Raw genomic sequence first — 27,613 nt, 5'->3', positions numbered from 1 at the left:
TTCAGATTTACTTGAGCATTGCATGGAAGTTTTCATGGATGATTTTTCTGTTTATGGGACCTCCTTTGATGAGTGTCTGATCAGTTTGGGTAGAGTTCTAGAGAGATGTGTTGAGAAGAATCTTGTCCTAAATTTTGAAAAATGTCATTTCATGGTTGAGCAGGGGATTGTTTTGGGTCATGTTGTGTCCAAGAGGGGTATAGAGGTTGACAAGTCCAAGGTCGATATCATTTCTTCTTTGCCTTACCCCGCGTCTGTGCGGGAGGTACGTTCTTTCCTTGGACATGCAGGATTCTACAGGAGATTCATCCAAGACTTCAGCAAGATTGCCCTTCCAATGTCCAACCTGCTTCAGAAGGATGTGGAATTCAAATTTGATGAGTCTTGCAAGATGGCCTTTGAGGAGCTCAAGAGGCGCTTGACTTCTCCACCCATCATCCAGCCACCCAACTGGGACTTGCCATTCGAGCTCATGTGTGATGCTTCCAATTATGCAGTTGGTGCCGTCCTTTCACAACGAGTGGAGAAGAAGTCACACATCATTGCTTATGCCTCGCGCACTCTGGACAACGCCCAAGCAAACTACACCACTACTGAAAAAGAGCTTCTTGCCATTGTGTTTGCTTTAGATAAATTTCGCTCTTATCTCCTGGGTTCTAATGTTGTCGTGTTTTCTGATCATGCAGCTTTGAAATATCTCTTGAAGAAGCACGATGCCAAACCCAGGTTGATACGGTGGATGCTCCTGCTTCAAGAGTTCAATGTTGAGATCAAAGATAAGAGTGGAGCTGAAAATCTTGTGGCTAATCATTTGAGCAGGCTTCCTTCCCCTTCAGATGCCACTACCATGGACTGTCAGCCTATCAAAGATGACTTCCCAGATGAGTTACTCTATCACTTGCATGGTACTAAGCCCTGGTATGCTGACATTGTTAATTTTCTAGCTGCATCTGATATCCCTGCCCATCTTAAGAGAGATCAGCTAAGTAAATTTAAAAGTCAGGCCAAGTACTATGTATGGGATGATCCATATCTATGGCGCATGTGTAGTGACCAAGTCCTTAGGAGATGTGTGCCCGATATTGAGTTTGCTTCAGTCTTGCATTTCTGTCATTCACTTGCATGTGGTGGTCACTTTGGTCCTCAACGCACAGCTAGAAAGGTCCTAGACTCAGGTTTATATTGGCCATCCCTTTTTCGAGATGCTCATACATTTTGTAAGAATTGCACACGTTGCCAGCACACAGGATCAATATCACGTAGGAATGAAATGCCTCAGCAACCCTTACTATTTTGTGAGATCTTTGATGTTTGGGGCATTGATTTCATGGGTCCTTTTCCTGTCTCCTTTGGTTTTGTGTACATTCTTTTGGCTGTGGATTATGTTTCGAAATGGGTGGAAGCTAGAGCCACCAGGACTGATGATTCTTCTGTGGTTGCAGATTTTGTTAGATCTCATATTTTTTGCAGGTTTGGCATTCCCAAGGCCATCATCAGTGATCAAGGATCCCACTTCTGTAACAGAACGATGCAATCCATGCTTCGAAAGTATGGAGTTTTACATAAAGTGGCGACGCCCTACCATCCACAGACCAATGGGCAGGCTGAGGTTTCAAACAGAGAGATCAAGCATATTCTAGAGAAGACAGTCCAGCCCAACAGGAAAGATTGGAGCAAAAGGTTGGAAGATGCACTTTGGGCCTACCGCACGGCCTACAAGACTCCTATTGGCATGTCCCCATATCGACTGGTCTTTGGAAAAGCATGTCATCTGCCGGTAGAGATCGAGCATAAGGCCTATTGGGCGGTAAAGCAATGCAACATGAATATGACAGAGGCTGGTTCCCAACGAAAGCTTCAATTGCAAGAGCTTGAGGAATTGAGATTGGAAGCATACGAGAACTCCAGAATTTACAAGGAAAAAACTATGGCTGCTCATGACAAATTCATCAACAAGAAAGAGTTCGAAGTTGGCCAGAAAGTCCTCCTATACAACTCCCGTCTAAAACTAATGCCAGGTAAGTTGCGTTCTCGTTGGATTGGTCCTTTTGTGGTTACTCATGTTTTTCCTTATGGTGCAGTTGAGCTTATGGATGAGTCAACCGCAAAGCGATTCACAGTCAACAGGCAGCGGCTCAAGCCATTCTACGAGAGCTTTCAGGAGCATACTATGGAGGAGCTGCATCTCCTCAACGCCGCCTACAATTGACAAAATCAGGCTGTTCCTCTCTCCTTATTTTTTATTATTTACTTGTCCTATACCTGATTCTTGCTGCATGCTTACATTGAGGACAATGTAATGTTTAAGTGTGGGGGGAGGAGTTTTAGAAAATTGAAATAAAAATAAAATAAAAAAAAAAAAAAAATAAATAAATAAAAATTTGCAAAATGAGGCAAATTGAGTTTGAAAGAATTTAGCATGATTAGAAAGTTGATCTTATCTTTTTGGGCTTTCAAGTAAATTGGAAATGAGTTTGGCTTTGGTGAGTTGATTGAGGTAGCCTTTGTGGGGATATTTGTGCATGTTCTTGTCCTTTCTTATGCTATGCCTATATCCACTAATTATGGGTATCACTCCAGAGCTTGTTTTGAATCTTTATTGAAGCTATCAATGCTCATGCATGTGAAAAAAAAAAAAAGAAAAGAAAGAAAAAAAAAAAAAAAAAAGAGTTATCTTTTCCCTTCTTTAGGTTGAAGAACATTCATTGCATCCCTTGATTATGGCAACATATTAAGCAAGTCCTTTGGAATCAAAAAGAAAAATAGATAGAAAGACCAAAGGCCAAGGTGAGATGGAGCGTAAAACGCACTCGCCAAGGTGAGATGGAGCGTAAAACGCACTCGCCAAGGTGAGATGGAGCGTAAAACGCACTCACAAAGGTTGGGATGGAGCGTAAAACGCACCCACCTTTCAAAAAAAAAAATTGTGTCTATTTTCTGCTTGCTTAATAGTTCTTCATTGATCTTGGGTTGTCTTGAATGTTTTCTTCCTAAGGTTTACTTTACTTTTCATTGTTATCTTCCTATCCCTTTCACCTTACCATGTTTGAGCCTTGAATAAAAGTCCTTTTGATTTGCATGCATAAAGCACTAAGAGTGGAGATTTAGAAGATGAGCATATCTGGTAGTGGAATTATGATTGAGTGGAGTTGGGCATAGCATTTGAGGAACTTGAAAGCATGTTCTTATTCTATGAGGATCTGCTTATTTTGACTCACCTTGCCAAGTATAATTGCCATGCTACTTGCTTGTTTGGGAAGTGTAAGAAAGATGATCTTTGAAGTGTTGAATTCCTATAAAACTTGCCATGCCTCTCATTTTGCATTATTTGCATCCTTTTTGTCCGAAAGAGTGAATGTTAGTGTTTAGTGTTTTGCCCAGGAGTGCAAAAGTCCAAGTGTGGGGGAAATTGATAGAGCACATATTTTCATACTATTTAACCCTCAAATTTAGTCTTTTTGCACATTAGTTGTGTCCTTTTTATTCATCTTGGTTTTATTTTATAGGAATTGGGCTTCACACTATTTTACTTTATTTTTCCAGGTTTAGGGCTATGGGAGCATGAGATGGGGCATGAAACGTCTTGATGGCAATGAGATATCTTGGAAATTGGAGATAGAGAAGTAAGGGCAATTTTAGCAGATTTAACCTCCTGCACTTCCTTTAGTATTTTGGCCAAGATAAAGTTCCAGAATGAAGATGATGTCTTCAGAGATATTGTAGAGGACTTCTAGGTATTTCTGGAAAGGTATGGTTTGTCCAAATCCGAGTTCGTTTGGGCCTTCAAACAGCACTTCAAAGTCGGGACTAGGAAGTTGGGTCAAATTAGGAAAGCTGCACAGATGCTGATTCCTTAAAAGGGCCATATCTTGGGCGTCCGATATCCAACTCAAGTGATTCAAAATCCCAAATTAATCTAATCTTCCTGATCTACAATTATTATGAAGAGGCCGAAGCCCATAACGCGCTCTAACTTATCCGAAATCGGTTGTGAAGTGGCAGTAACCTAGGGTTTCCTCCTTAAGCTCTACTTAAGCTCCTTAAGTGGCCGATTTGGAGAGAATTCTGGGGAAGGACGTGAAAAGTAGCCAACTTTCCTGCTCCCCACTGTTCTTGTCAAGATGGAAGGCTAAGGTTCTGTAATCAGTTGCAATACCATCCTTGTTCCCGGTTTGAGTCTTTGGTTTTAATGGAAATCTATTTTTTTTAGTTTTAACTTTGTTGTTCTCTTGTTTCTGTTCTCTCTTAAATCTGTGTATGTGTTTATGCCGGTTGGATGAATGCATGCATTGTCTTTGTTTGAGAATCCAAGGTTTTTGTGCTCGGTTGAGGCTTTAACTAGAAGCAAGAACAATCAGTCTCGAATCTGTGCAATAAGGGGAATCAAAACTGATAGATTGAACTAAGAGGTTTCTGAAATCTTTTTATTGGTTTTCTTTCCAATCTTTGGCGGTTGTTAAAGGATTTTTCTGATTTTCGATTTGAGGATTAGAACTAAACAATTTGTTTATTGAGAAGGCAATGAAAACTGGGATAGAAGGTTGGTTTGCAATTGATTGCATCTCGATTTCTTGTGTTCTTGCTTGTTTAGTTTTCTGTTTTTTATCAAAAACTTCCCCCCCCCCTGTTTGGCCTTGTTTTGACAGATACGCTTGAGGTTCATTGGGAGACGACTTAGGGTTGCACCCTTGCTGCAAATCAAAATTCTTATTCAACTAATCTATTGGTGTTCGACAGCCCCGATCAGCGGGACCCTAATTTCATCCCAAAACCACCTCAAGGTTGATTGTCATGAAAAATCGGAGCCCCCTTAGGGTTCCGTTGACTTCCTGAAAGTCCCTTACGATGATTTAGTTTTTCATCCTGAATTGAAGCTATACCAATTATTGTCTTGATTCTAATTTCTTTTAATACCATAAATTCTGACTCGGGATGCTCGTCAATACCATATTATTTTTCTTAAATATCTAGGCTCCATGGCACTCCCTACAGTCGATTCGATACTGAAAACTGTAAGAAAATTATATAACCCCAATTTCATAATTTCATAAATATTCCAAAGTAAGATAATTAATTACCTATTTCTCCAAAGCAAAATAACTTATTATTTTCTTTTAAATTCTCAAACATTCATTAATTACCTCAAATACCAAAATTAATAATTGCTATTTGTCTCCAAAATTCTGGGATGTTACAGCAAAACTCTCCGTGTATGGCCAATGGTCATTGCAGTAAAACATTATCCAAAGAAATTCAATGCCTCCACTGTTGTTGATGAAGATGGGTACCTGATATATATGTGTCATGACAACGGGAGGACCATTAATAGAAACGGTATTGATCTAGACAATCGATTTATAATACCGCACAATCGATAACTTCTTATGAAGTATGATGCTCACATTAACGTCAAATGGTGTATTCAGTCCAGATCTATCAAGTACCTATTTAAATATGTGCATAAAGGTCATGATCATGTCACTGCAAGTTTCTACCAAAGTGTTGGTAAAGATGGGAACAAGAAAGAGGTTAATGAAATCAAGATATACTATGACTATCGATATATTTCACCTTGCGAGGCTGCTTAGCAGATATTTGGGTTCGACATTCATTTCAGGGATCCTCCAGTTGAGCATTTGTCTTTTCATCTCCCTGATCAACAGAGTGTTATATTTTCAGATTATAACCCAATTCAAAATGTTATGAATCGTCCAACTGTTAGAGACAATATGTTCAACAAATGGATGAAAGTAAGCAAAAAGTACTAATGGGCTAGGGAACTTACAGACATTGAGTTTCCAACAAAGTTTGTTTGGAATAGTAGTGGCAAAGAGTTGCAACCAAGGAAAAAAAGGCTTTTCAATAGGGCGAATTTTCTATGTTGCTCCTGGTACTGGAGAACTCTATTACTTGAGAACTTTTTTGAATATTGTTCGCAACGCTACAACATATGATGATATCAAGACTATCAATGGTGTGGTATACAGTTCATTCAGGGATGCATGTAATGCTTTGGGGTTACTAAATGATGACAAAGAGTATATAAATGGCATAGTGGAAGCAAGTCAATGGGGGACAACACATTCTCTTAGAAACCTTTTCGCAACATTGTTGACATCAGATTCGTTATCCTGACCTGAGTATGTTTGGAGTAAGTGTTGGCAGTACCTGTTAGACGACATACTCTATAGGTGTCATAGTGTCCTGGTTCATGCATGTAATTTTTATATTAAACGAATATAGTGATAAATTAGTCTCCCTTTTTAAAAAATATTTTCGTTATTAAAAGCATAACGTTGAGTGCCTTTGATAAAAATTTGTTTTGATGCCATTTTTTTTTACGTCATTTTATAAACAGATCTTCAGTTCATAGATAATGAATTCAAAGTTATGCTTTGCTGGAAATTGAAAAAATATTCCAAGGAAGGGGTAAGAGTCTCCATGAGTTTGATGGAATGCTGATGATACGGAAGCCGATCACCCTCTCCTACCTCAGTCTGAGTACTTGTATTGGAGTAGGGCACTTGCTCCCCCAGGATCACTCCGACGTTCAAGTCAGATTACCAGAGTAACACCTCATTTCCAAGTGTGCAATCCCAAACTTAGAGAAAGAAAAGGTTCAATCCCTTACCCGTCACTAGTCCTTCCCCTTTTATCCTCTTGCTAAGGTAAGGATTCTTTTTCAAATCACTGGGATCCCTATCCCGTTCTTCGCGGAGATGGAATCTTACCGATATGGATTCCATAACCATGCCAAGGAGTTTGGGATTGTTCCTATTTCCATGATTCTCGGTGTGATGGTTGATCTCGAGGAATCTGAACAATCTTCACCGAGCAACCGACTAGCCGATGTGGTGAGGTGTATCTTCCACGTGACGTCTCTGGGCCTAAGTAGGATGACGTCAAAGGAGTGGCTCCTTGGTGAGCACATGTTACTGCTGCCAATGGTTATATTCTAGGCTATTGGAGTAATTATGGACCCGAGGATGTTTACCCTCATCATTTGCCCCTCCACTCCTTGAGCCTCTCTACTTGGATGGCTCAAGGAGTGTCGAAGTCTCTGAAGGTTCACACTCTCTTTTGCCCTGAGGGTCGAAATCAGTCAAGTCTGAGGAGCTAGGGAGTTTCTTCTTTTTACTCATACTCATAGGGCACGGTTACCAATTTGTTTTGATGTTAACACCTGTTCGCTAGACGCTGTCCAAACCTTTCACATTTTGAGCCACACAACCTCTGGGCAATTAATGCCCATCATTACCTGCCCTTTGGTTTTTCATCCCCATAGCCTTAATAGATGACTCTTGTCCTTCTATTCTCTACTTCTACCTTTTCCTTTTTCTGCTTAGCCGGTTGTCATGTTAGCGAGTACTCCTTTCTTCTGCCTCTCCCCTGCCATCTCTTCCATTTACTGCAATGGCGATCATTCGACCAGTGTGGAGCTTATTAAGTAGGAGAATCATCCTGCTTCTTTTATTGCTTGCCAATGGAAGAAAAAAACAGAGTGCCAACAGTTCCGAGAGAGATACAAGATTCCCGAGGAGTGGGAGGTCGAGTTTAACACCAACCTACGGGCATGCCACCCCGTCACTGGTCGTATTTGTATCTACAAATGCGCCTTTGACCACGGTTTTCACTTACGCCCTCCCTCCCCGAGGGAGGGTCGTGTCGCTTTTCCAACATCTCACCATCGTTCCAGTCCAGTTATCCCCTTTCGGGTGGAGGTACTTGATGGGCTTCATTATTATCTTTAGTTTTGGTAAGATAGGGCCTTTGAGGGATCTTTTTGACTACTTCTTTACCACCAACCGCGACCCGGGGGGCTGGATTTCAATCTCACCCGGGATAGTGAAGGAGGGTTGTCTCATTACATCTAAAGAGCATCCTAAACTCGAAATCAAGGCCTTAACACTCATGCAATTCGGGGGGTCTAAAGACTCAGATGACTGGGAAGAACGTTTCTTCTTCGTTCACCCCAGACTATGTGGCTCCATACAAGAGATTTGGTCTGTGTGCAATAGGTGGACTCTAGACACCAAACACAAACGTCCGAACATCGAGGACATTAAAGAACTAGCCAGAACTGGGAAGAGGGATGGTTTTCCAAACCAATGCTTGTCCAGACGAGTCCAGATGGAAAGACCTGTAAGTATTAGCCCTTCACCTTCTTCCTCATTCCCCCCTTCTTACCAGATATTGATCTTCGTTATTTTTCTTTTGCAGTTGAAAATCTCTGGGAGATAATTTATTCTCCTATCACCGAGTGTATGGTCTTGGATTTCCCTGAGAGTAAGGGTCCTTCGGCCCCTGCCAAAACCAAGAAAACATCTAAGAAGGCCTCCAAACCTTCTCAAAGAAAAGGACTCTCAATACCGCCTGAGAGAGCTCCAAAGAATGCCAAGAATAAAGGACCCTCTACCTCTTCCAGATTAAAGAAAATGATGGAGAGGGATCTTCAAACCTTTCAAGAGGCTTCCAAGGAATGTGCTGAGGCTCGCCCGAAGAGCCATTCCTTGGGGTCCCGAGCCCCTAAGAACAAGAAAGACTCTTATCCTCTCCAGCAACCAGCTGCAACAACTCCCCCTCCATCGCAAGACCTATCCGAAGGCGATACTGAGACCATCGCCCAGGCACTTGAGGCGGTTAGGGCGGAGACTCAAGGGGGTTGTCTGCCTACTAGTATGGAGTCAACTATAACGCCTCCCAGCATTCCTATCCCTTTTGTCTTTAAGCAAATATTAATGTCTCTAGCACCAGAGGGGCAACCAAGATTTACTGGGGAGGCTTCGTTGGAAGAAGCTTCTGTGCTATCCACGAAGGAGACATTGGCCTGAAGGACAAAGCGATGAAGGACAGAACTGACCTCTTCCCTACCTTCGGCCGAAGCGACGTCCACTCCCGAAGTGACCAAGGCCCCTGCTAAGACTTTGGTCGTTTTCAATGCCTTACCAACCATGGGCGAACCAGAGTACTGTGTCGAGATTCTTAGGGTAATCCATTACCATCTGTCCTTTTCCCTTGAGTTTTTTACGAATAGGCCTTGACTCTTACTTTTTCATTATTCTCCAGAACCCCTCAGGTTTTCAAGATTCGATCACCCGATGAGAATCAGAGTTTTGAGCTAGGATTGCCTCCTTGGAGTCTGAGGTTGAGAGGCTCCGAGGGCTTGAGCCCCTTTCTTCTAAACTGACAAACCTCAAGCACAACGTACATATTCTCACCAAGTCCATTGAGCTGCCGCAAGAGGAAGCCAAACTCACCAATGAAGCCCAAGCTCAAGCTCGCGAGGATCTGGAGCTGGCCTAGAGGAATATGCTAGAAGCTCACCAGGCCAACTCCAGGCTCGGGGAGGAACTAGATTCCATGAAGGACAAGAATGACCTGCTCCGAGAGAATGTGAAGAAACTCATGTTGGAGTTGAAGAAGGCGAAGAAGGGGAAATTCGAGGCAATGGAGTCCTATTCTTGGTATAAAGAAGACCTTTGCACAGCCCATACCCTCAAGGATGCCCGCGTGGCCTTTCTGAACAGTCGCTAGGATTTTCAAAGCTCTGAGGCTTATGCTGTGGAGTTAGAAGGAGTTCTTCGAGGTGGATTTGAACATATGAAAAAACTCATGAATGAGCGCTTCCCGAACCTAGACGTAGACCCCATCCCATTTGATGTCTCGGCAGCTTTATCTTCCTTAGAATAGATGCCTCTGTACTCAAACTTAATACTTCAATAAAAAAATTTGTTTGCATTCATGAAATTTTCTTTATTTGAATGTTACCTACCTTAGTTAATTTCCCTCACTTCTCATTAGAGACAAAAATCTCTTAGGGATCAAATCTGATCCTTTGCTTTTTTTTTTTTTCTTTTTGGAGGAGTCTCGGGGCCCCGCGAGGATCACATTTGATCCTTTTATTTTTTGTCGAGGGTTCGGGGCCCCTTGAGGATCACATTGGATACTCTTCTTTGTTGAGGGTTCGAGGCCCCGCGAGGATCACATCTGATCCTCTTCTTTGTTGAGGGTTCGAGGCCTCGCAAGGATCACATCCGGTCCTATTCTTTGTTGAGGGTTCGAGGCCTCGCAAGGATCACATTTGATCCTCTTCTTTGTTGAGGGTTCGAGGCCCCTCGAAGTTAGCCTTATTTTTTGTCAAAGGTGGTCCCCTGGGGTCTTTTGCGGCGAAGAGCTTTAACTGATGGGAGAGAAAAATAGATTTATTTCAAAAAAGTCAATAAAGAACATTATTGATAAAATTTCCTAAAATTCTTCACATTCCTAGCGTTTTTAACTGATTCACCCTCAATGGTCTAGAGTTTGTAAGCGCCAGGGCTGAGGGCTTCCACTATCTTGAAGGGACCTTCCCAGTTTGGTGTTAATTTGTTTGCCTCTCGAGCACCTCAAACATCTGCTCACCGCAATACCCAATAACTAGGAAGGAAACTCAAAGCTCTTACCCTTTGGTTGTAGTATCTTTTGATACGCTGATTGTAGGCAGACTGCCGAATCTTTACCTGATCACGAAGTTCATCAAGGAGGTCTAGGTTAACTCTCAAATTCTGCTCATTGGACTCTAGGCTGAAGAGCTCTACCCTTAGGGTAGGCATTCCTATCTTGACTAGGATTAGGGCTTTCGAACCATAACATAGGTTGAAAAAAGTCTCGCCCGTAGATACCTTTACGATGGTCCGGTAAGACCATAGAATACTAGGTAATTCTTCCACCCAGCTACCATCTACCTTATCCACGCATGCCTTTAAACCATGCAACAAAGTTTTGTTAGCAAACTCGATTTGGTCATTGGCCTGCAGATGGGCCACAGTGAAATGCTACCTTATTCCCAACTCTTGGCACCATTCTTGGACGGATCGGTCAGTGAACTGTGTGCCGTTATCAGACATTAGAACCCAAGGAATCCCGAAACGACATACCACTTTCTCCCACAGGAATTGCTTTACTCGTCGAGCAGTAATGGAGGCCACTGGTTTTGCTTCAACCCACTTCATGAAATAATCTATGGCAGCAATGATATATTTAATCTGGCCAGCCGCTGGGGGCAAGCGTCCCAAGGTGTCGATGCCCCATTGAGCAAAGGGGCAAGGTGTAACCAGGTGAGTTAAAGTGACAGCTGGTACATGAACCAGGTTGCAGGTTCGTTGGCATTTATCATAGGTTTTGACCAGCTTTTTCGAGTCCTTCATCATCGTCGGACAATAATTGTAACGACCTGTTAGAGGGCCCAGTATTTATTCAAGAATGATTTAATTAATTGTTGAAGTATTTGATTAAGCGATTTTGCCAATTAATTATTTAATGTGGCAATTTAGAGATTTTAAAGGAAAAGAATAGCATTTATTTCTTTTTAATTTTGGAGTTAAAGAATTTGCCAAGGTGGCAAACTAGTGATTTTTAATTGAGATAATAGTATTTAAATAGCATTTAAATGGCATTTATTTTGTGGATTAAATGCAAGGGCATGAAGGTAATTTTGGAGTTTTATTATTATTTGAGAGTTTTAATAATAATTTTTGTATTATTATTAATTAAGTGGGACTATGTATTTAAAGAAGAATGAGAATCCATGTATGAGATGGAATTGGATTAAGAGTCTCCTAGTCCCAATAGAAGAAGGTTTTGAGAGTCTCCAAGTTCAATTGGGAGAGGGATTCCAAGTTATAAAAGGAAAGAGATCTAGGACTTTATGTCTATATATAGAGCCCATTAGCTTAGCTTTTCTTCACGCCGTGTGAAGAACAAAAAGGCCAAGAGATAGCAGAGGCTTACTAGAGTCTTCAAGATCGCTCCAGGGTTCAATCAAAGAGTTCTATCAGGCAAGTATTCTTCCTGTAATCCCTTCCATTGCAGGTTCATATCAGTTTTTCAGATTATTTCAGTTCTTCATTGAGTTCTCAGATTTTATATCAGTAAGTAGAGACGTATATATATATATATGCGTATAACAGTGAAGTTATGAGCAAGTTTTATTAATCCTCATCCATTTTGGATTGTAAGTTTGATTAATCCTTATCCATTTTGGATTGCAAGTTCTATTAATCCTCATCCATTTTGGATTGCAAGTTCCATTAATCCTCATCCATTTTGGATTGCAAGTTCCATTAATCCTCATCCATTTTGGATTGCAAGTTCCATTACTCTAAGTTCTAATATCCGGATACCTTGTATCGTATCCGGATGTATCTAAAGTTCTTCGAGTATGATATCCGGATGGTTTGTTTATATATCCGGAAAGGTCAAGATAATATCCGGATGTCTCGCCTGATATCCGGATGCCTCCCTCGAAAGTTGAATTTTTCATTCGAATAGTCCCTAGTTATATCCGAATGCATCAGTGAGATATCCAGATGACCAGAATCATATCCAGATGTCCTAGTTCATATCCAAATACATCCCAGCATATCCGAATAGCTTTTGCTTTGAATGTCAGTGTATCCGGATAAGCCTTCTTCATATCCAAATGTTCTTTCATCATATATGGATATCCTTCCTGATATCGGATGACTTTTCCAGAAATCCAATTTAGCTTCCAGTGAGTCCTAATTCAAGTTTAATTCAATTAATGTATTCAATACCTTCCAACATTGAATTCATAAGCCAGAACATGACAAGTTAATCATACCCATACCCTAAATCATAGTTCATTGAATCTTTGTATTCTAACATATAGATGAAGATCATATCATGTTCAGCATTATTATAACATGATCAGCATTATTTTGTGAGATTATGTGCATACATTTTGGTATGAGCATTGAGCATGACTTTATATGGAGCACTACATATCGTGTGCCAGCATTTATGTGAGCATTGCATTACATTATGCGCGCCAGGCGGCTTAGTCCGCGGGGATCCCATCAGTTTCAGTTTCAGCTCAGTTTATGAGTTGCTCGCCTGGTGGCAACCAGGGGGCTAGGGGCTTTGCCCACAGTATGTGCTTACAGTTTTTATGTATGCAGGTTTCAGATCAGACAGGTATGTATTATCAGATTATGTGGGCCTATGAGCCAAAGTTGCATACCTGCATTTAGTTTACAGTTTATGTGCATTACATTTTTATGAATGCAATTCAGATAGTGAATATACAGTACAAGTTCAGTCAGTTATTTACCAGTATCGATATTCTTCGATTCAGCTTCAGTATTCCTTCCAGCTTATTACTTACTGAGCTTTTGTAGCTCACCTTGTACTCTTCACCCCTCCAGGTTCTAACAGGGGAGTATCAGATGTGGGGGCCTAGCAGCAGTGTTCCGTAGTGTGTGTACGTGGAGCCGCTCAAGATAAAAGATGTCTGGGAGTCTGTTGAGTTTTATAGTGTTTTCTCGGTTTAGATCTATTTTATATTTTAGTTGAGGGATTGTCCCTTAGTCAGAGTTTATGCTTTTCAGTTTGTAATGATTCGGAGTTTTTATTCCAATTGATTGAGATGTTCAGTCATGGTATCAGATTTCAGTTTATCAGCCAGTTTATTTTATTATCCCCCGTAGCACCTCTTCTCGGGTAGTTCTAGGAGAGGGGGTGTTACAATAATACCCTTTCCGAATAGCCTTTTGGCTAAGGGTTCGGGCCCCGATGTGCCCTCCACATATGCCTTCATGAATCTCCCTTAGGATATAGTCTACTTCGCGGGGCTAGATACACTTGAGCAATGGCTGCGAGAATGACCTCTCATAAAGTTTCCCATTGATTAGTATAAAACTTCAGGCTTTCCTTCTAACTTTTCGAGCTTCTGAGTCATCCTCGGGAAGTTTCTCCTCCTTCAAGTATAATAACAAAGGATCCACCCAACTAGGCTCGTCCTCCATGCACAACTGATTAGCGAACTCTTCGATGCTCTTCTGTGGTAAAGACTCAATCTGAATTTCTTAGGAGCTCGTATGAAAAGAGAAAGAAGCAATCCGGGACAACAGATCTGCTTCCGTGTTCATGGCCTGACGGACATACTCCACCTTTACTGACTGAAAACGTGCGATCAGCTCCCTAACCATAGCCAGGTATCTTGCCATGTGACCTTCCCGTGCTTCATACTCCCCGTTTACTTACTGTACTACCAAGTTGGAGTTCAAACTCACCTCAATTCATTGTGCTCCCAACTATTCAGCTAATCTCAATCCTGCTAACAAGGCCTCGTATTCAGCCTCATTGTTAGATGCTCAAAACTCAAAATGCAAGGCATAAGGTCATGCCTGCCTATCAGGGATTCTGATCATCAGCCCTGCTCCGCCACCACCAGAGGTTGAACTCCCATCTAGGGCCAACATCCATGGCCTCTGATCATGTTCCGAAGCTTTCTGGGATCCTATCCCTTCGACGATAAAGTCTGCCAACGCTTGGGACTTGATAGCTGGCCGAGGCCTGTACTCAATATCAAAAGTTGTGAGCTCCATTACCTATTTCAACATCCGCCCTGAGAGCTCTAGCTTGCTAAGAACCTACCTCAAAGTTTGGTTAGTAAGCATGATAATGGTATGAGCTTGGAAATAGGGTCGAAGTTTCCTTGCTGAGATTACCAAGGCAAAGGCTAGCTTCTCCATGGGGGAATACCGAACTTCAGCCCCTGTCAATCGCTTATTAACATAGTAAACAAGCCTCTACTTTTTATCTTCTTCTTGGACACCACCGAACTCACGGCTTCTTCGGCTACCGCCAAATAAAGATACAATGGTTCTCCTTGCTGTGGTTTGGTGAGGACTGGAGGCAAGGCTAGATGTTTCTTCAGCTTGTTAAAAGCTTCTTGACATTCATCGTTCCATACAAAATTCTTTGCCTTTGATAGGACCTTATAGAAAGGAAGACCCTTCTCCGCCAATCGAGAGACGAATCTCCCAAAAGCCGTCATTCTTCCATCAGGCTTTGCACTTCCTTGATGTTCCTCGGGGATGGCATGTCCATAATGGCTTTAACCTTCGCAGGGTTCACTTCAATCCCTCGGTGATGAACTATATAACCTAGAAACTTTCCTACAGAAACTCCAAAAGCACATTTGACAGGATTAAGTTTTATATAAAACTTACGAAGGGTTTGGAAGCATTTTTCAAATCTATAGGATGATGTTCAGCAACGAGGCTTTCCACCAGCATGTCATCCACATAAGCTTCCATATTTCAACCAAGCTAGTGTTGAAAAAGCTTATTCACCAGGCGCTGGTAAGTGGCTCCAGCATTCTTCAATCCGAATGACATTTCTATGTAATAGTAGGTTGCTTTATTGGTGATGAATGTCATCTTCTCCTGATCCTCGGGATGCAATGGGACTGGTGGTACCCCTGAAAGGCATCCAGAAAAATATTTAGCAAAGAGTCAGCCATCCCATCAATTAGGGCATCTATTAGAGGAAGATGGTAGCTATCTTTCGGGCAAGCTTTGTTAAGATCAGTGAAGTCAATACAAAGCCCCCACTTGCCCTCTCCTTTAGATACCAACACCACATTTGCTAACCATTCAGGATAATCAACCTCTCAGATGCATTGTGCCTCCATTAACCAACTTCTGCATCAATCGTCTGACTTTTTCTTGGGCGAAGCTTCGCTTCTTCTACTTAACAGGTTAGAAATCAGGATGTATATCCAACTTGTGTGTCATGACCTCTGGATTGACCCCCGGCATGTCTTGGGTAGTCCATGCGAAGACATCTGCATACTACCAAAGGAGGGATAAGATCTGACCCCTTAGTGGGTCTTATAACTCGGCACTTATCTTTATGCAATGATCAGGGTAATCTTCCCTTAAAGGTATCTCCTCAAGCTGGTCCACTGGCTTTGCCATCTTCGGATCCCCAACCTTTCTAATAGAAAACTGATAGCTGGCGGGGGGTCCCTCCTTCTTTTCTCCATCGAAGTCCCTTCCATGACCAAGAGTTTCTTCATGTGGCGAACTCTCCTACATCTACCCTTGTGGGATTTCCCCACTCCTCGCTACGCCTATGAAGGCCATGTAACATTCTTGGGCAGAACACAAATCTCCTCACACCTCACCTGTCCCACTGGTCTTGGGGAACTTCATCATCATGTGATACGTGCTAAGAATAACACGAAGAGTGTTAAAACCCGACCTTCCCAGAATCATGTTATATGCCATAGGAAGATCCGCTACCAGAATATCCAGCACGACCTGGGAGGTTCGGGAACCCTTTCCCAAGGTTAGCGGAAGTAGAATGACCCCATCTGAAGATATTGTTTCCCCATCAAATCCCACCAAAGGGACCCGAGCCGATCTTAACTGCTATATCCGGTATCCTATGCCTAAGAAGGCTTATCTATATAAGATTTTCGAGGAGCTACCCGGATCCACTAGGATCTGCTGAAGCTCCCACTTTCCAACCTCGGTTGTTATTACTAACAGATCATTTCTGTTCAGGTATTCGGGGAGGTCGTTATCCAAAAAGGAGATCATTTCCTTTCTCCTCAAACTCCTCAACCCCGAGGTTTCAGCTGTTCACTACCTCTCCCTCGTACTTTGCTCCCGAAACCTCCCCCGTGACCAGCATATGAAATTCTGGGAGCTAAGGATGATCTTCTGCCACTTGTGGAGGTCTCTCCCTTCGAGGCGAACGTCGAACTCGATCTCGCTCTTCTGCTCGGTCCCTCCTGGTAGGGGACTCCGCGACCACAAACGCCGCTCCCTCCCCCTTCAGGGATCCGCTTCCCTGGAAACATAATTCCTAAGGAAGCCTCAATTAATGAGTTCTTGGATCTCCTCCTTCAACTGGTGACATTCCTCCGTATCGTGTCCATGATCTCAATGGAAGCGACAATACATTTTTCGGTTCCTTTTGTCAGATGGTGATCTCATTGGTCGGGGCTTCTTCAGATAGTCCTTGTACTCGATGGTGGTAAGGATCTCCGCTCTTGGGTCATTCAAAGGGGTAAAACCGGTCGACTCCCACTAAGGACGAGTACCTACAATGGAGTCGGGGACTTGCTTCCCCGAGATCACTCTGACGTTCAAGTTAGATTACCAGAGTAACACCTCGTTTCCAAGTGTGCAATTCCAAACCTAGAGAAAGAAAAGGTTCGATCCCTTACCCGTCACTAGTCCTTCCCTTTTTATCCTCTTGCTAAGGTAAGGATTCTTTTTCAAATCATCGGAATCCCTATCCCGTTCTTCACGGAGCTGGAATCTTACCGATATGTATTCCATAACCATTGCCGAGGAGTTCGAGGTTGTTCCTATGTCCATAATTCTCGGTGTGATGGTTGATCTCGAGGAATCCAGAGAATCTTTGCCGAGCAACCAACTAGCTGATGTGGTGAGGCGTGTTTACCACGTGTTGTCTCTAGACCTAAGTAGGATGATGTCAAGGGAGTGGCTCCTTGGTGGGCACGTGTCACTACTGCCAATGGCTATATTCCCGAGGTATTAGAGTAATTATGGACCCGAGGGTGTTTACCCTCATCAAATGCCATTTCCTGACGATGTTGATGAATTGGTGTCTAGAAATAGGCTTATATATGACAAGCTATCGTACAATAGGAAAAAATTGACAGAGAATCATAAAAATTATGTCAACCAGTTGACTGATGAGAAGAGATATGCTTACGACAAAATAATGCATGTTGTGGATGGTGATGAAGGAAGTGTGTTCTTTTTAAACAGTTTTGGAGGAACTAGGAAGACCTTTGTATGGAAAACACTCTCTGCTGGAATTCAATCGAAAGGAGATATAGTGTTGAATGTTGCATCAAGTGGTATTGCGTCACTTTTGTTACTAGGGGGCGTATAACTCATTCTAGATTTTCCATTCCCCTAAACTCCATTGAAGACTCCACGTGTAATATTAGACAAGGGAGTCCACTGGCAAAATTGATAGCAAAAACGAAGCTAATAATTTGGGATGAGGCTCCTATGATGCATAGATATTGCTTTGAAGCCTTGGATAAAACCATGAGAGATGTGTTAAGGTTCACCATTGATTGATGTTAAAAAAATGCAATATTTGTTATGTTTTTATTACCTCCTAATCCATTTGATCGACTTAAAATCTCCAGAATTGCTTGTTGCAGTCCAAAAGAAGGAAAAGAGATGAAAGAATGACTCATACTCTCCAAAAGCACGATTGAAAGAGGAATAAAAAGTCAAGAAATAAAGATGTCCTAATGAAAGTCAAAGCCATTCGAATAAGTCTTCAAAGGTATTCAAATATGAAGCAAAACAGAAGAGAGCTGCTCAAACATTCGAATAAATCATTCAAACATTCGAATATGCAAGATATCGGGTATGTATTCAGATGAGCTTGGCCTAATTCGAATAAGAAGTAACAAAAATCAAGATCTCCAGATTGTGCATATTCGAATGAAATCCAAGTCATTCGAATGAGCCGAGCATGAGGAGAAATTCGGATGAGCATATCGTTTGGAAGCAGTGAAGACATATTCGAATGAAATCCAAGTCATTCGAATGAGCCGAGCATGAGGAGAAATTCGGATGAGCATATCGTTTGGAAGCAGTGAAGACATATTCGAATGAAATCCAAGTCATTCGAATGAAGTTGAAGAAGAAAGGAAATCTATTCGAATGAAGGCTGAGTAATTCGAATGAGAAGCAACCCAAGGAACCCCATATTCGAATGCTCTCCAGGACATCCGAATGCAATGAAGAAGTCAAGAGAAAAATTAGAAATTCATTCGAATAAAAGTACTGTTGCATTCGAATGACCGAGAAAATCGCCGTGTAAGGAACAGTAAAGCATGAAATTCATTCGAATAGGACTAAAATTCATTCGAATGAGCCGATCAGCCAAAAGAAACTCAGCAAGCATTCGAATGTCTCTGCTAGTCATTCGAATGAGCAGCCGAACAAAAATTCTGACATGCGCAAATACACGCGGTGGCTCTAAGGTAAATTCAACCAACTTTTTGAACAACTTTTCAACAAATGGTCCCCACTTCCATGCGCCATAAGCTTAAAAAGGGACCAACATTCTTTGGAATCAGAGGTTGGCGAGTGCAGAAGATACTAAGAAAAACAATACAAGAAAGAAGAAGATCATTTTGAAAGTGGAGATTTTTCCTTTCCTTTTGTCTGTTTCTCCTATTTTTGTTCTTGTCTGTATCTCTTTCTTTGCGAATAGCACTTCAGTTACACTAGTTGTTCTTGCTAATTCTGAGCTCTGTATTACAAGTCCATTTTAATTTCTGCTTCAAGTTGTAGTTCGTTTCAGTAATCAATACAGCAGTAGTTTACCAAGTTCTTATCTGTTGTCTCAGTTTATTTCCTTTACGAATCGTGTATTCATCTGTAAAGATTAGTTTTAGTCGTGCACTTCCTATGAAGATGTGTGGCTAATTCGATTCTTGGGTTAAGGCAAAGATGGTGCCCAAAGCCACTGATGAATCAATATAACAGAACTCCATATGTTAAAGTAACAAAAGCAAAAGCAGTTTGGGAAATATTATTAACGAAAACCTCAGGCTTGGATTGGTTCGTACGCCTAACTTAGAGTCTCCATGCCATGTATGGAGGCTGCTTGACCTGGAAACGTTCTCATACCCAAGCCCCGAGCAATTATTTTGTCAAAACATTATTTATACACTGATTTATGATAGCTTCTTACCATAGAGTCTCCATGTCATGTATGGAGCTTGCTTGAACAAAGAGTTATCATCATCTCAGTAGTACATTTAATGGTTGAAAACCCAAGCTACTTGAGCTGCTAGTTACATCACAGAAAGCTATATGGTGAATCAGTTGGGTTTGGCACCAGATTTGTCTTGACCCAAGATCTCTCCATTTCCAGATTACAGTTATATCACATTTAGTTTGATCTCATTTCATTATTCCGTTAATCAAAAGAACTGGTGTGGTTATCTCCTTCCATGAGTAATCTCCCTGTGAGTCGACCCGGTCTTGCTCGGAAAAATTACATATAAATTTTCTGCTACAATCACACTCGTGCACTGGCGAGTCTAAACGCCTCATCCTATCTGTGAACATAATTAGTTGCTAAATCAGCTGAATTAGTGAAAGAAAAATACAAAAAAGTGACAAATGCAGGGTGAGTGATGCAGCAAATTTTGGCGCCGTTGCCGGGGAGATTAAGGTAAGCCAAATAATCATCCCTAGTCCTTTTTCTTTTTACTTCTGTTCTTTAATTTCTCTTCTCTGTCTGTTTGGTCTGGTGTATGAGACTTAGATCCGGTAGAGTGGTTGAACAAGTGTTACATTCAGAAAGTACTCCATTTGATTTTGAGTTTTCATTGCCACACTCATTTATGGCTCAACCAAACAACATGTCTGAACATGGGAGTGACCATGGCGATCCTGATCCTGTTGATCAGGAATTGATTAGAGCTCTTAGAGAGTACCTTCACCCTCCAAGGCAGACAACACCCTCGTGTATCATCCTTCCCATAAATCACCATAGGTTCAATTTCAAACCTGGCACAATCCAATTGTTACCCACATTTCATGGTATGGATTCTGAAAATCCATACACTCATATGAAGGAATTCGAGGAAGTGTGTAGCACTTGCATGGATCATACAGTAAATGAGGATGTTGTAAGGTTAAAACTTTTCCCATTCTCACTAAAAGATAAGGCAAAAATGTGGTTAGGCACTCTCCTACCTAGATCTATAGGAACTTGGAGAGAAATGCAAGCAACTTTTTTGAAAAAATATTTTCCTGCCAACAGAACCGCTACTCTTCAAAGACAAATCATGAACTTCGCCTGTAAATCAAGTGAAAATTTTGCCCAAGCATGGGAAAGATTCAAAGATCTTCTCCACACTTGTCCGCACCATGCCTTTGAGCAATGGCGAGTGGTCAGTTTCTTTTATGACTCACTGATCGGGGCTGTCGAACACCAATAGATTAGTTGAATAAGAATTTTGATTTGCAGCAAGGGTGCAACCCAAGTCGTCTCCCAATATTCATGTAATGTCTCCCCATGATTCTGCCTTATGCCACAAATTTCTTTCCGAATGGCAGCTGTTCGGGATGCTGGAAAGAACTTCTCCAAAAAGATTCTTTTTAGCCCATCCCAACTTGTGATGGCAGCAGGTGGTAGGTAGTATAACCAATCCTTTGCAGCTCCATCCAATGAAAATGGGAAGGCCCTAAGTTTTATCTGCTCCTCATCAACTCCTTGTGGCCTCATCGTGGAGCAGACAACATGGAATTCTTTGAGGTGCTTGTGCGGATCTTCACCTGCAAGGCCATGAAACTTGGGAAGCAAATGGATTAGCCCAGATTTCAATTCAAAGGTTGCATCCAATTGGGGGTATTGAATGCATAAAGACTGGTAGTGCACATCAGGGGCAGCCAATTCTCTAATGGTTCTACCATCCAAATGACCATGATTCACATTATTTCCATTATTTCCATTCCTATTGTGTTCATTCCCATTACCTGCCATTGTGCTGAAGTCAGGGGTAGGTATAGAAACAGAAGGAATATCAGATGCAGTGGCAGAAGAGGCAGGAGGATTCTCAGGTATCCGAAGCTCTAACTCTCTAGCCTTTCTTTGCTTCCTAAGGGTCCTTTCTATTTCAAGGTCTAGGTCAATTGGTATGTCCTTAGAGGACCTGGTCATGCACTAAAGATCAGCACAAAAACACACTCAAAATGACTCACAAAAAACAGCACACAAACTGGCCTATGCACACCAAAAACTCAAAAACACAAAAAACACACAAACACAAAAACACAAAAACAGGTCAAACAAGAAGCCCTTAGATGATTTTTTTATGCAATTTTTCACAAAGTTTCAACACTAAAACACTGAGGGACCTAAAAACACTAAAAACCTCACAAAATTAGCCACTGAGAAACACAAAATGGACTAAAAAGTGGTCTAAACGTTGGAATTTGGCCAAAAAACGATCTCCTCACTGCATAGAAGTGACTCATAATCCTCACACCCCCATTTCTTTGGACACCAAATTTCAGAAAAATCGGAGAAAGTTGGAAGCAGTGAACAGTAACTGTCAAAATCGTTTTTTTTTTCAAATCAGCTCCTATTTTGCCTCAAAGACCACTCTAAATGCAAGAAAACATCAAGGGAGGCATAAAGACATGAAATAACATCAAGTAAGGATGAGAAAGGAAGAGGATAGAACCGGTATCTTGTTCTCAATCCTTAAATTTTGCTATCTGTCATGGAGGCTTTCAAAACTGCTGAATTTTGCACTTGCTGAGTTTTCTGTCTTAGCTGCTGAATTTTGCTATCTCTTGCACTTGGATTCAGCTTGCTGGTCTCACTACAAAACAGAGAATGAGAGTTTTCTATCAGCAGCTATTCCTGAAGGCATGTTCACTTCTTGATTTATGGCATAAACTTGGTACGTGGCATTGTATCTAGCAGTGCCGAGTATGGTTAACTTGCTTTGGACCAGTAGCCCGCAACCAGCTAGTTTCCAACCTATATACCAAGTAGCAACCACAATCTCTGCTATTGGATTATCAAAGAATATATATATATATATATTTTTTTGAATCAGTCTTCTTTTGACAGAAACGAGATTGGTTCCCCGGCAACGGCGCCAAAATCTGATCGGGGCTGTCGAACACCAATAGATTAGTTGAATAAGATTTTTGATTTGCAGCAAGGGTGCAACCCAAGTCGTCTCCCAATGAACCTCAAGCGTATCTGTCAAAACAAGGCTAAACGGGGGGGAAAGTTTTTGATGAAAAACAGAAAAACTAAATAACAATAAATCAAGATGCAATCAATTGCAAACCAACCTTCTATCCCAGTTTTCATTGCCTTCTCAATAAACAAATTGTTTAGTTCTAATCCTCAAATCGAAAATCAGAAAAATCCTTTAACAACCGCCAAAGATTGGAAAGAAAACCAATAAAAAGATTTCAGAAACCTCTTAGTTCAATCTATCAGTTTTGATTCCCCTTATTGCACAGATTCGAGACTGATTGTTCTTGCTTCTAGTTAAAGCCTCCACCGAGCACAAAAACCTTGGATTCTCAAACAAAGACAATGCATGCATTCATCCAACCGGCATCAACACATACACAGATTTAAGAGAGAACAGAAACAAGAGAACAACAAAGTTAAAACTAAAAAAAATAGATTTCCATTAAAACCAAAGACTCAAACCGGGAACAAGGATGGTATTGCAACTGATTACATAACCTTAGCCTTCCATCTTGACAAGAACAGTGGAGAGCAGGAAAGTTGGCTACTATTCACGTCCTTCTCCCGAATCCCTCAAAATTGGCCACTTAAGGTGCTTAAGTAGGGCTTAAGGAGGAAACCCTAGGTTATTTCCACTTCACAGCCGATTTCGGATAGGTTAGCGCGCGTTATGGGCTTCGGCCTCTTCATAAGAATTGTAGATCAGGAAGATTAGATTAATTTGGGCTTTTGAATCACTTGATTTGGATATCGGACGCCCAAGATATGGCCCTTTTAAGGAATCAGCATCTGTGCAGCTTTCCTAATTTGAACCCAACTTCCTAGCCCCGACTTTGAAGTGCTGTTTGAAGGCCCAAACGAACTCAGATTTGGACAAACCATACCTTTCCAGAAAGCCCTAGAAGTCCTCTACAATATATCTGAATACATCATCTTCATTCTGGGACTTTATCTTGGCCAAAATACTGAAGGAAGTGCAGGAGGTTAAATTGCCCTCACTTCTCTATCTCCAATTTCTAAGATATCTCATTGCCATCAAGACGTTTTCATGTCCCATCTCATGCTCCCATAGTCCTAAACCTGGAAAAATAAAGTAAAATAGTGTGAAGCCCAATTCCTATAAAATAAAACCAAGATGAATAAAAAGGACACAACTAATGTGCAAAAAGACTAAATTTGAGGGCTAAATAATATGAAAATATGTGCTCTATCACTCACTCACGCCCCAATTAAAAATGTTGGTTTCTACAATGTGTAATGGAGAATTCTATGAGAAAACTCCAGAAGAAGCGTTTCACTTCTTTGACACATTGGCTGAAAATACAAGAAATTGGGAAGCTGGCCCTACATCTTCATTTGATCTAAGGGAAAATCCACAACCGAGAGGTAGATACCAGTTGAGTGAGAATGATGATCTAAATGCAAGACTAACTGCCTTAACAAAAAAGGTTGAAAATCTGGAGCCCAAAAAGGTACAATCTGTTAAACAAGTGGAAGTGAAATGTGCTGTGTGTGAAACAATGGATCATGCAACTGAAGAATGCCCTACTCTACCTGCTTTCAAGGAGGTATTGTATGGGCAAACTAACAACAATAATTCACACAATTTTGAGGGAAGACAGAATCAAAATCAAAGTGGAACCTATTACGAGAACAATCAAAACTACAACTCCTACCATCCCAATAATAGGAATCACCCCAATTTTTCATGGAGACATGATGCTGGGAGTCATTCTCAAAACTCCTTCCCTGCACATCAACAATCCTTCCAACAGAATCAAGGTTCTTCATCCAATACCTACCAACCTCCTCATAGGAGATCTTTTGAAGACACCTTGCATCAGTTCATTCAAAATCAAACGGGCATCAACAATCAGGTTGCCCAGCTTACAAAGAATCAAGAGCAAACAAATAGAGCCGTGGAGGATATGAGAAGCCAAATAACAAAGTTGACCCAAACACTAAGTGTGAGAGAACCTGGAAGATTCCCTTCACAAACCAACCCTAACCCAGTTAGGCAAACAAATCAGGTGGAATCTTCTAGTGGTGAAAGTAATGCACATGAACAAGTCCAATCTGTAACTATCCTAAGAAGTGGAAAGGTGATTGAAAAACCAAATGATCTTAGGATAAGCCAAACTGTTGTTGAGAAAGAGAAAGCAGAAGGACAGGAGCCAATCTTAGAAAAAAATGAAAACAATGAAGAAAAAAACAAACAAAAACAAAAAGAAGATGGAAAAGGTAAGAACATTGAAAGAGAAATTCAATATCATCCTAAACCTCCTTTTCCTCAAAGACTGAGTGTTACAAAAAAAGAACAACAAAATGCTGACATATATGAGGTGTTTAAACAAGTAAGGATCAATATTCCACTCTTGGATGCGATCAAACAAACACCCTCATATGCAAAATTCCTAAAAGATCTTTGCACTGTAAAGAGAAAAGTGAACGTGCATGGAAAAGCATTTCTGACTGAGCAAGTGAGCTTCATTTTGCAATTTAAGACTCCTCCCAAATACAAGAACCCAGGCTGTCCAACCATCTCATGCATAATAGGAAGCCAGAAGGTTGACCAGGCACTCTTAGATTTAGGAGCAAGTGTCAACCTATTGCCTTATAGTGTCTATCAACAGTTGGGTTTGGGAGAACTTAAGCCTACCAGAGTCACTCTGCAGCTGGCAGACAGATCAGTCAAAGTTCCTAGGGGTATTGTGGAAGATGTCTTAGTTCAGGTGGATAAATTCTACTTCCCAGTAGACTTCATAGTTCTAGACACTCAACCCCATCATGGTCCACAACCACCAGTTCCAGTCATCTTGGGAAGACCATTCCTAGCAACTTCCAATGCAATCATTAACTGTAGGAATGGAGTTTTGAAACTGTCGTTTGGAAACATGACTGTGGAGATGAATATCTTCAGAATTTCCAAACAACAAAACACTGAAAGTGAGATAGAAGAGGTGGATTTGATTCAAACTCTGTCTGAAGAGTATTTTGAGAAAGAGTTTGTCACTCAAACTGTGAAAGGAGATAATTGTTTGGAAGATATCAAAAAGGAAAGTGAGATGCCTTTGACTCAATGGATCCCTAAGCTAGAACCTGTAGAACCTTTGCATAAACCATCAACCTCTGTGAGTCATCCACTCATTCCTGAAAAGAAGCCACTGCCGAATGAGTTGAAGTATGCTTTTCTAGGAGAAGGAGAGACATACCCAGTAGTCATTTCTTCCAGCCTAACTACCCAACAAGAAGTGCAGTTGATGGAAGTACTGAGAGCACACAAGAAGGCTTTAGGATGGATCATATCAGACTTACATGGAATTAGCCCTCTAATTTGCACCCATAGGATCTTCTTAGAAGAAAATTCAAAACCAGTGAGGCAAATGCAGAGAAGGCTAAATCCCAATATGAAAGAAGTGGTTCGAAAAGAGGTGCTCAAATTGTTGGATGCAGGTATTATTTATCCAATATCTGATTCAAAATGGGTTAGTCCAACTCAGGTCATTCCTAAACGGTCCGGAGTTACTGTGGTGAAAAATGAGAAGAATGAGTTAGTCCCAATCCGCCTCCAAACAGGTTGGCGTGTGTGCATAGACTATAGAAAACTCAACTCCATGACTAGAAAGGACCATTTTCCCCTCCCGTTTCTAGATCAAACACTTGAAAGGATAGCAGGTCAAGCATTCTACTGCTTTTTGGATGGATATTCAGGATATAACCAGATTGATGTAGCACTAGAAGATCAAGAGAAAATAACCTTCACCTGCCCTTTTGGGACATTTGCATATAAACGTATGCCATTTGGGTTGTGTAATGCTCCTACCACCTTTCAAAGGTGTATGATGAGTATCTTCAGTGAAATGGCTGAACATATTGTGGAGGTGTTTATGGATGACTTCTCTGTTTATGGAAGTAGTTTTGACTTGTGTTTAAAGAATCTGGAGAAGGTTTTGATTCGTTGTGAGGAAACTCATCTTGTGCTCAATTGGGAAAAATGCCACTTTATGGTTAACCAGGGCATTGTCCTAGGACACATAGTCTCATCTAGGGGTCTAGAAGTAGACAAGGCCAAAGTTGAAGCCATTCAGAAGCTTCCAGCCCCTAGAAATGTCAAGGACATTAGATCTTTTCTTGGTCACGCTGGCTTTTATAGGAGATTTATTGCCTCATTTAGCACAATAGCAAGACCTTTGTGTTGTCTGTTGTCTCAGGACGTTCCATTCGAGTGGACCCTGGCCAGCGATTGTCGAACCGCTCCAGAATTAGAGATCTATGAATCTCTTCTCTAGTTTGCAGCAAAGTGCACCCTAGGTCATCTCTCACAAGGAGCCTCACCTTCTTCTACCAACAAGGAGAACCAATACAAATAACAGTTTGTTTGGGGGGGGGGTTTTGACAGAAAACTAATTAACAAAACAGAAAGATAAAGATGATGAAAAATCAGTAAAAGATATGCAACCGGCTGTGTATTTGTCTCCTATGTGGAATCTTCCTTGTCCAACCTATATGTCTTGGCTTGCTAGATGTTTTGATCTCCGGAAAACAAACTCAAAGCATCCCCAACAACCGTCCAAGGATTAGAATGATTGGAAATAACAAAATGAATGCAGAAATCTCTTGCAAACAAAATGCAACCATTCACTCTCTATTCAACCTATCCGGACCTATGCAAGAACAACCGTTCAAGCACACAATATTCATTTCCGAGATGTTATACCAACCGGCTATAACATTCTGCTCTCTTAAGCATTTAACAGAAAATGAAACCATGCAAGTTCACACAAACCTGCCATGAACTCCATGCATTCACAAATCTGCTCAAACTAAACCAAATAGAAATGAATAAGAAACAAACAACAAACCAGATTCTTGTAGCTCATCCGAGACTCAAATTCCACATGGATTCAAGACACACAACCGGTTACAAAATGTTCTAGCCTATCATTACAGCAAGGAAAACAGAATGGAACAAAAGATGTAGAAAACAGAAAAATGCTACAATAATAAAAACGGGCAGAATCCT

Source organism: Diospyros lotus, chromosome 6 (assembly GCF_014633365.1).
Source record: "Diospyros lotus cultivar Yz01 chromosome 6, ASM1463336v1, whole genome shotgun sequence".
Classification (NCBI taxonomy): Eukaryota; Viridiplantae; Streptophyta; class Magnoliopsida; order Ericales; family Ebenaceae; genus Diospyros; species Diospyros lotus.
Note: the sequence above shows the minus strand (reverse complement) of the source record.